An 11,438-nucleotide genomic window follows, 5' to 3' on the forward strand; every position below is an offset into this window, starting at 1 on the left:
GGCCATACTGGAACTGAAGCAGAATTTAAAGCATTTCCATCATTGGACATACTGAATAAAGTTTTGTTTTATCCTCTTCTTAAATTTTAAACTAGGTAAGTTTCACTTTTTATTGTGACTTTTAAAAATATTTTAAAAATAATCAGTGAGAACCAAATTGAGTTCCTTTTAACCCCTTCTGTGACCCTTTATTATTATTTTTCTCCTGTGGGTCAATGACCCCTGAGAGCGGGGGGGGGGGGGGGGGGGGGGGGGGGAATACTCCCTAGTTTTGGAAGTAGAGTCTCTGTAAAGTGATAAACTAGGGCTTTCCACATGGTCCGCACACCTTTGTGTTGTAGCATTAACATTTGTGAGAACACAGTGTCTATGCTTCTGTTATGAATTTGAATTTACCTAAGATATTTATCCAGCAAGGCATTGTCATTCATCCCATTCATTCTGGTAAGTAATATTATGCCCCCTCCTCTCCTCTCCCTGTGCCCACATGAAAAGCATTTGGGAGAATAGGTACTTTGTCTGCAAGTCTGATACAAAGACCAGGAAGTCTACCCAAGATTGCTTATTTTAAAGTGAGCTCAAAACTGTACAAAGGGAGCATGACAAAATTACAGTTAGCCCAACTTTATTTTTATCCTGTGAATCAGAACACAGTACAACACAACACTGAGATCCTCAAGAGTTTGAAAAAAATCGTTGCAGACGGGCTTCCCAGATTGGAAGCAACAATGGCTTTCACTGCTATTTCTGGGTTCCATCCAATGCAAGTGCAGAATTTTTTAAAAGCTAACATTTACTGGGCTCTTTCCTGGCATTTCATACACAATGTCTCATTTATGGAGAATCTTTCCAAACATAACTCAGTCAGATCCTATTTATTGTTTACTCTCACTCAAATGACGGAAGTGGCCAAGGGCATGACCCAACACTTGAGCACTAAAGTATACTTGGACCGAATATGAATGTAAGCAGAAGCACCTGGGACTCCTGTATTGGGTTAGCTGACTCTGCCAGCCAGCCAGTATCCACGGGACCTCAGCCTGCTATGGATGTCACATGTAAATACCCAAGAAGTATTTAATTCTGGAAATGTAACTTTGTGTTATACTTACTTTTTTCATAACTTTTCCCATACAGCTTCATTAAAAAAAAAAAAGCTACAAGTGACCACCTGCTTTTTGTACTTACCACATTTTATTCCCACCAAAATGTGGATAGGATTTTCTTTTCTGTTTTTTTTTAACTGCTAATCAATAGTTAGACTCCTTTGTAAAACGGCTTTGTCTATTTTGAACCCCAAATAACTCTGGTCTAGAGGTGGCTTGAACACAAAATACTATTTGTGGGTTTAGACTCTGTATATTTTTGAATCCATCACATGTGCAGTGTAAACTAGAGTACCTAATAAAATGAAGGTCACAATGTTTAAATAGAGCTTCTCTCTAGGAGTTCAAATGTTTTGTCATCTGTGCAGAAATAAATTGTGTACTGAACTCTTTTTAGCCCTAAGAATATGATTATTGAACAAAATTTCCAATGAGACAAGTTAGGCCTTAAAGCAATAAAACATCTACTTTCAAATATTAAAAGTCAAGCTCAACAGTGAAACTTTTGATGATCATAAATGTATTCTTTTGTGGCCTGTTCACTGTTGGTAAGAGCTTTACCCAAAAATGTACTGTGTGCCAAATATAGTTTAATATTTGTCAAACGAATATGTTTATTTTTAATTGAGATATAACTGACATATAACATTATATTAGTTCCAGGTATCCAAAAGAATGATTCAATGTTTGTTTATATTGTAAAATAATCACAAGTCTAGTTAACATCCATCACCACACATAGATGTGATGAGAGCTTTTAAGATCTACTCTCTTAGCATCTTTCAAATATACAATACAGTCACGATGCTGAACATTACATCCCTAGGACTTATTTTCATGAATATATTTAAAAACACAAAAAGAATAAACCTCTAAGGTAGTGACTTAAAACTCTTGTAATGCATTTGATGCTCAAAAATATGGCACTGATAGTTCTTTAAACCTTAGCATCCAATATCTAGCCTATAACAAATGTTAATGAATTCAAACACCGAACATAGACAACTGCCTTATGCATTTAAAAAACAACTTTTTAAAGAACTTGCTTGTTTAATGAAATTATTACTTGTTTCTGAGATTTTCATAAGATTCTAATGAAGCACCTAAGAGCCTAACATGTTTGATACGTGACTGGCAGAAGTGATTTCATTCTGCTTTTATAGAGATGAAGTTCATGATTCTGCACCTATAATTTTAGGTAGGTATGGAATTTATAAGAATCGAATTAGGGCAATTTTCCTGTCATTTTGTTATATCTCTATTAATAGAATATTTTAATACCATTAAATAAGGAGTTGTGAATCATCTTAAAGAGATTTTCTTATGAACTAAAATCAAACATTATTATCAGACCTATCAAACATTTGCATTTTTTTTTTTTTTTGGCTGCACCATGCAGGATCTTAGTTCCCGGAACCTGTGCCCCGTGCAGTGGAAGCGCAGAGTCCTAACCACTGGACCATCAGGGAATTCCCTGTCAAACAGGTGAAAAAAGATTAAAGTAATGATAGTAGCCTTGGTTTGCAATGGTGTAGAGCAACTAGCACTCTTAAACACTGCTTTTAGGGTGAAAAAATTAATGCATTTTAATACATTATGTTTTAAACACCTTGAAATGTTCAAAACTATTATAGTGGACACCTGATTCCCCCTTCTTCCTTTTGTTCAGGAATCCAGACCTCATCACCCTCCCCTCCCCTCCCTCCACCCCTAAGCACACGTGAATCAGCCCAACTCCAGGAATGAGCTCAGATTAGGTCAATTCTACTGGCCACTTCCCCTTTACCAGTTATTTAAATCAGGAATGGGCCTATGACCCAATTCTCCAAGAGAAGGCTGCTGGAAGCTTCTGGGAGAGTTCTTTGTTATTAGCACATATAGTTAGTGTTCATCACAGTCTTGTTTATAATGTTTAAAAATCTGAAATACCAAAATGAAATAAATTGACTTATCAAACAAGAAGATTGTGCAGCTGTTTAAAATGATGATGTGGTTTATTGGTGATGAATGTCCCAGTGAATTCTATTCTTCTTTTCTATGAAAAAAAAGCAAGTTACAAATAGTGTTATAAATTTTTAAAACGTATTCCACACAGCATTCTAAATATACATTTTGTTAATTATTACTATCAATGTATATTCTGTTAGAATATCAAGGTACCTCACAGAATCAACAGAAGAGCTAAATAACCAAGCTTCAAGAAAGCAGGAAACAGGACTGCTTTGAGAACTCTGGAACTCTAAGAAGTCATGGAAAGTCTCAGCCCTTTGAATCTACCACTTACTGAAAGTTGGTTCCTTTCTCTTTTACAGTGTCTGCATGTGGCAGGGCAGTGGTGGCTGACAGTCCAGTTTTGACACCAAGAGGAAAAGGGGCTTCTATTCCCAACCTCCAGTTAGAAAAATGCCAGGAAATGACTGTTTAGCACACCTTGAGTAACACACCGATTCCTTGACCAAATCACTGAAGCCAGGAGGAGACAGGTACCTGCCTCCTGACCAATTGTGGTGACCAGGGAGGCAAGGCCACACATGATGACACCTCCCTTTCTAATTACATGTCTAGAAGAGTAAGGCAGAAGCAGAATCCGAGAAGGGGCAGTTCTGTCCCAGAAGACAGGAAGAGTGCTAGGCAGATAAAATAAACGTTCCTACATACACAAGTAAGAATCTGAGTTAGCTGGGAGAACATTTTAAAATTAAACAGCGAATCTTGCTATCTTTCCACATGTGGTAAATTGAGAGGTGAACATGTGTCTTCTGAAAGAGCTTTCTGGGAGTTTATGATAGGTATCCTAACCCCGGAGAAGCCCCTCTTATATAATGGTGTGTTACTTGTGTAACAAGTGTGTGTGTAACTAGGCACCACAGGCCCAAGGGTAATAATAGGGAAATAAATAAATGCATAGATCCACCAAATCAAACTTTAAATAAATAAGTTAATGTGGAATTTTGAGAGCTTAGACGACTGGATGGTCTTGTGTGTTAAACTTTGTGTTAATATTTTTGTTTTTCTCTCCAAACTTGATTTATCTACAAATCAACAAATATTTGAATTATATAAACAGATATCTGAGTGAAAAAAAACATTTTTCCCGCACATGATCTTGAGAAGGAACTTGGATTATGGCGTCCTGTGAAGTCACTTCTTTTTCTTTTAAATGTCCTTGGGACTCTCGAGTCAACATGTAATAGAGGGCTCTCCAGTTACTACGTCAATAAAATCAGGCTCCTCTTCTTTTAAAATAAAACACTGGCAAGAACGCTTCTAGGAGGAATGACAGTTTGCACAGCATCACAACTCTGTTACTAATTCTTGCGCAGAGTGCACAAAATTTGCGTCCCAAAGCCACCGTCCTTGCTCTGATTCCTTCCTGTGATAGCATGTCACACGAACCGCACCTGTGTGCCCTGCCTCTTAATGTAAAGCTTTCGTTGGAAAGTTTCCCCGGAACGACTGCTTACTGATAGAGCAGCTCTGGTTCCCAGTTCGTTTAATACATCCTGTCTGAGCGGGTTTTATTACCAAATGTTACCCAGGTTCCGATAACAAGGAGACGCCGTGTCCTCTCCGGTGAATTCACTCCCCGTCCCAGAAGTATAGCGTGACTCCTCTCCCGGCTGCGGTTATAAAAATGGAAACTGGGCGCCGCCCTCCTGCACCTGTGCTCCTGCCCCGTGATGGCGAGGCTGCCGGCGAGGCTAGGAGGGCGGACCGGGGCACGAAGTGCGTGCAGCTGCCGGGCGGAGGGTCACGCAACCCCGCGGCCCCGCCCCCGGCGGTTTGCGCTCGCCGCTTCCGCGCTCACCCGGGCTTCCCGGCCAGCCAAGTGTCCGCCTCGCGTGCCGACCCGGCCGCCTAAGCCCGCGAAGAATCCGTCCGCCCGGCCCCCGCCGCCGACTTGAGCCCAAGCGGCTGATGCGCTCATTTTAAGGCCGAAAAGTGCCCAGCTCCGCTGCTGTAAAGCAAACAGCACAGGCGGCGGGACGAGGGCGAAGGGGAACGCAGGCGAGGAATCGGTCTCGCCCCGCGGACACCTGTCGGCTTCCTGAGCTGCCCCGGCGCTTGTTCGCTGCCTGCCTTGCCCGGGAGCTCGGTCGCGAGCCACAGCAGCTTCGCGCCCCACCGATGTTGTGCCCCGGGATAGGGACACCCGGGAAGGGGTCGCGCGCCCCCCCCCAGCGCGCCACCGCAGCCTCGCCTGCCGGGAACCCGGGGCGCACGTGAGGCGAGTGGCGTTGCCGGGCGACTGACCACGTTGACCCGGCGCTTTCCCACAACGAGGGGGTTGGCAGCTGTGCGTCAGGGGGCGGTGAGGGACAGGGTCGAGGCTGAAAAGAACGAAGGCCACCGCCTGGGAGGTCAGGTTATTTGTTGACGTCCGGAGGCCGTCTTTCTGCAGCCTGAGAACGGCGGCGTGGTGACAAGCAGTCTGGGTCTCCAAGGAGCGGCGAGGCGCGTCTGCACGAAGGCTTCGGGGTGGGCGCGCCGGCGGCCCCGGCGCCTCTCACGCTATGCCGCGTGCCGCCGAGGCTGCGCGTGTCGTGACGAGCGGCTATGAGCTTAGTCAGTTACCACAGCGTCAGGGCTGGGAAGTGCAGCCTGTCACGCACCCCGGCCTCTGCGGCGCGCCGGCCCTGACCCGGCGGCTTGGACGCGCCGGCTCTGGCAGAGGGAGCTGAGGGTGAATCAGCCCCTTCCAGGGGCCAGAAAATGCGACGTGCACAGTTACGGGGTGGATTCCATGAGCAAACCCGTTTGGGAGGCGCCCACTGGTGATGACCTCTGTGAATCGGTGTCTTATACTTTGCCCAGTAGGTAACTGTCTAAAAACCACTCTAACACGGAACTCAAAAGTCGTTAAAATGTGCCTTTAATTTGCTTATATTACTTCGTTCGACAGGCGGTGCACAGGGTTTGCATATGCTTGCATGAAATTCAATCTACACAGTCAAGTCAGGAGGCATGGTTTGGCAAGAGGGATAATTGTGAATTCAGTACGAGAGTCAGGGTACAAACAGTATGATTACTTAAAAGGACAAATAAACTGAAAAAAAAAAATTGACCATGACACGAGGAAGCCATTACATTCATCCTTTCATGGTCTTGAACATCTTGTACCAACTCAGCTATAACACACAGCAGAAACTTATAATTAGACACAGAAAGTGCAAGTATTTAGCTCACCAGGCAAACATAAAAAATAAAAAAGCTTTATGTTATAGACACATGCTTGACATCCATAACATAAGAGAGGTATATCTTTAAATTTTTTTGTATTTCAGTCATTTCCTTAGTATACATGTGACTCCCTGGTAGGTATGCCACTATGAAACAAATAGAATTAATCACAAAATGCAGAAAAATCTCTGCTCTGAATTTTAAATATTTGTTATGAGAAAAAATTTTTTAAGAGATTGCAGTGTTCGTATGATGCAAGTTCAGTAAGGAAATAGGGACTTGAACCTAAGTGCCTAGCAAACTGCATCAAATGAATGTTTTGAATGAAGTAAAGAATGAGTGAATGAATGAATGTGTAGGCAGTCCTCTGATGGTTAGAGCTGTGAACTAAAATGTCTTGAGTAATGCAGCCCTGCCACTGACTCATGTGGGATCCTGGTATGATGGAAATAATGCTTACAGCATACCTGCTTCACCAGAGGTGTGGGGAGGACTATTCCTTACTCACCAAAGGTGCTTTGAGATCTTTGGAGGAAGGTGATACATTCAAATATTATAAATAATACACTGCAATTATGACGGCCCATATATAAAATTAGAAAAGTATAAAATAATATTTAAATACAACTGTGCCACCAATTTTTGTTTGTTTGTACTTTGTCTATCAAGTACTGAACTACAGTGTGGGAGGCTGCATCCTTACATAATCTGTTTGGTTTATAGACGTTTTATTGTCAGTTGACAAAAAGCTCATGATGTGCAATGAAAGTTTGATGTTTATTTATTTATTTTTGGCCGCACCGAGTAGCTTGCGGGATCCTAGTTCCCAGACCAGGGATAGAACCAGGGCCCTCAGCAGTGAAAGCACAGAGTCCTAATCACTGGACCACCAGGGAATTCCCTGCAATGGAAGTTTTAAATAATTGATATTTGAGTAGTATTTGTGGTGATGGTATTTTATAAGAGAGCTGAGACCTCTGGCCTATGAAGTGCCTAGAAGAAAACTTATTTTTGATGACTTTCTGATTTGATCTGTGGAATCTTGAAAGCACGAGACCATCTTGGTGTATTTTCCTGATGCTCAGTGACTGAAAGTCTAGGATTAGAGATTTACTTAATCAACATATTAAGGGACCTACTGTGTGCCAGGCATTGTTATAGATGTTGGGGATAGAGCAGGAAACAGACAAAACTGATTGATTACTTAATGTTTAAATGTTTTTGCCTCTATTTAAATGCAAACCACCTTAGGAATAGTAATACAGTACGTACGTCCTTGTGTAAATGTAAAATTAGCTCGTCATCTCAGCTTTTAGAAGAGATCTCCTGAGAGGGGAAGGAAGTCACTACAGAGTGGTAAGTGGTTTTAACTTGAATCAGAAGGCAGATACCATGCTTAATCAGCCTCTTCTATTTAGAAAATCGTAAGACAAAATCACTCAGTACTGCCTGTTTTCCATTATTCTTCATTTCAAAGTTGCCCACATCTTTCTTAATGCCCTCTGCTATCATTGTAAGGCTCTGCATACCTTTTCTGCCCAGCCTCCATACACTTGTGCGGTTTGTTGAATGCATAATGGTGCCTGGCAGAGGAGGTGGAGAGGCTTTGAACTCCAGCCCCTAGCTTCACCTCCTAAGATATATACCATCCACCTGAGGAAGGGGTGCCTTCTTAAAACTTTGAACAAAGCACCATAGGGCACAGGGGATCTCTTTGTTCTTCAGAGTTCTCAGGCACCTAGCTCCCATCTGCCCCTTGACGTGTATTTTCGTACTGTATTTAATAGCACTGCTCTGTTATGAGTCGCAAGACAGGGAGCACTGGGGGATGGGGAGAAGCCAAGGCTGAAGGAGAAATGAACCAGCCCGTCAGCTTCCAGGATGTCCAATTAATATCTAGATCAATGGGGACTTCCCTGGTGGCGCAGTGGTTAAGAATCCGCCTGCCAATGCAGGGGACACAGGTTCGAGCCCTGGTCCGGGATCCCACATGCCGCAGAGCAACTAAGCCCAAGAGCCACAACTACTGAAGCCCGCGCATCTAGAGTCCGTGATGCACAAGAAGAGAAGCCACCACAATGAGAAACCCACGCACCGCAACGAAGAGTAGCCGCCACTCACCACAACTAGAGAAAGCCCATGCACAGCAACGAAGACCCAACGCAGCCAAAAATAAATTTATTTGAAAAAAAATCTAGATCAATGAAGACTAGCCAAGGCAGGATGCTGTGTGAATGTTCTGCAGCAAAAGTGAAACAATGCTGGAGCAACAGCCTGCCTTTTCCGTTTTAGCAAACTGGAAGACCTATCAACTCACAACAGGTTGCTCAGTACTGCATTGCAACCGGAGAACACGATACCATCAGACAACATGGCTCAACCTTTTGCTTGCCCTTATTTGTAGGATTTGATGTCAGATGACTTGATAGAGGATATATGTCCTGCTGAACCCTGGAGACAACCTTGGTATTAAAGCCTTTTCCTTTTCCCATTGCTAACTTCTCTGTGGTCTGTTGATGCTAATTCATGTTGCAAACAATGAGTGGTAGAGACTGCAGTCAAGATGTAGTGACCTGATTAGTCCAAACTCCTGCAGGGGAGACGTGCAAATAGATAAGCCCCAACAGGACCTGAAGAACCATGTGGTTTTGAAATCCTGGGTGGATGGGCCCCACCCTGTATACACCTTAAATCTCCTGGTTCTCTGAAGGTATAATTATTGCTCAACAACTCAGGGGATGGGTTAATTAGATTTTTGTATGATTTGATTATAATAAACTTAATAAAATGTGCAAATGTGTGCATAAGATAGATATATTTTTAAAACATGGAATTAATATCATATAAGAGCATAAAAATGATCCAACTGCATTAGCATCTTTTAAAATATAGTCCCTTTCTAATAATAGTTAAGCAGATAGTTTTGTAGTTTAACATATAGGACTAAAGCAAATGCAACATATGAAGGAATGTGTTTACTCAGCACTACACAATTTATCATTTCACTTATCAAGTAAAGATTCCTATGCTATTCCTTAAATTAATTAATGATCATTATCTACAAAATCCTTTAGAGAGTATTGCTTTCAGTTTTATGTAGTTTCAAAGTGGAGAAACAGATGAAAGATTCTATAAACCTTATACCTACTAAAGATAAGAATTAAAGCAATTGTGGAACTTTACAGATAGAAGACACCTGGTAAATATAGTTTATTATTATAAGCTGATTAATATAATTCCCTACTTGAGACAATAAATGTAGCACACAATAGATTGTCTCCTGTTTGATGACAGAGACTGCTTGTTGTTGATGTTTGCATCGCCCTAGTACCACCCAATAAATGGTGATGATTGAATGAATCAATTAATGAATGAGTATGAGAGAAAACCCATAAGAACTATCCTCCAAGCACTTCACTCTAATCCCTAGGCCCTCCCAGTTTCTCTCTTGCTGAGTGCCTTCCCAGATTATTGATGCCTTACGTGAGCAATCAGGAAAAAGGAAGCAATGTGGATGGGAGGCTAGCTGTGGTCAGATGCCTCTGAAATGAACAAAATATTTGCAGATGTTTCAACAAGTGGAGGGGTTGGGCTGAGTCTAGGCCACAGGAAACAACTTCCACACCTTGGGGCTAGTACAATAAAGGTATCATCACTCACCAGCACAGGATTCTGTTGGAAACTTGAAAAGGCACTCAAGGTTGGAATGCTGCATGAATCCAGACTTGCCTCAGGAATGCCACAAGTGATCAGAATTAAGTATAGAAATTAATGTGATTTGTAAAAATATCAGTAAGGATCATGATTATCTGGGAATCAAATCCTTTAATCACTTTAGACAGAACTAATGAAACTAGAAGAAACCATCACTGATTTTGAGAGTCTCCTTCTAAATTAGTTGGCCTTTGGCTTTTGGAGAGCAAAGTTCAAATTCCAGTTCCTGTCTGACAGGAAAATAAGTCAGACACAAAGTAGACAGATAGTCTTTTAGACTCCAAACTGAAACAGCAGGGCATAAAGGAGATCTGAGTCTTAAAGAACATTTGTGTTTGGAATTGCTGAATTCATTCACCTACTGTGGTATTTTTCACTGTGCCTTTTGAGGCTGTCCGCTTTAGATTGATTATATTTGTCTTTGTTGGCAAATCTGTGCAAATGTAAATAAGGAGTTTTATATTTTCTAATGGAAAATTTCGAAATTCTACTATGTTCTGTGCATGTTCTCTTCTGGAGCATGTTAACTCTCTAGCTGTGTAGTGGAAGATGGGGCACATGATTATAAGTATCAACTGCTTGATAAGATAGTAATAAGATACAGACACCTTATAAAGCTCAGAACAAGGTACAGCCGCTTATTGGCTTTGTGCCCTAGTCATATTACTACCCGAGCCTATTTTCTCATCTCTAATACGGTAACAATTGGAGGATGGTTTTGGTTTTGGCTCAGAGGGCAAGGAGGAGACTATTTTCTAAAACAATTTTCTATATGCTTGGCAACATTGGATTTGTTCAATAAAATCCTAAACTTTTAAAGTGAGAAGAACTTATAGTAGCATAGCTGTAGACACTTTACTAATAGAGTTAAGCTTTTTATCACCCCCAAATGAAAGTTTTTTGAAAAATTATAAAGAATAAAAGAAAATGCTGGCACTATTGACTGGGATATTTGGAGGGTAGAGCAAAATTAATTAACCCTAACATTATCAGAGAATTATACATATGTTGCTATTCTAAGTGAATTGCCCTTTCAGAATATTGGAATTCAATATGCAAAGACTAGATGCCAATGCTGGCAGAAAACCCTTTCATCTTTAAAAAAAAAAAAAACAAAAAAACTGTGTATGAGATTTGCTTCAACTCCCTATTATAGAAGTAGATCAATAGAGCAAAGAAGAAATCTAAATGGCATCAAGACACCAAATTCCTCAGTTTATGGGTGAGGAAACAAATTTAGAGAGGATAATTTATTTTAAAAAATAATAATTATTATTATTATTACAGGTGCTATTCAAGGCACCAGTCTTGCTTCTGGGCATTCAGCAGTGAACCAAACAGATGTGGTTTCTTGCCTTGAATCATACAGTTAATGGAGGAGCTGGAACCAGAAATAAGTCTGTGTATGTCTAATTAAAAGAGCTTGCATTGATCAAG

Source organism: Leucopleurus acutus (assembly GCF_964270905.1).
Source record: "Leucopleurus acutus genome assembly, chromosome: 5".
Taxonomy (NCBI): Eukaryota; Metazoa; Chordata; class Mammalia; order Artiodactyla; family Delphinidae; genus Leucopleurus; species Leucopleurus acutus.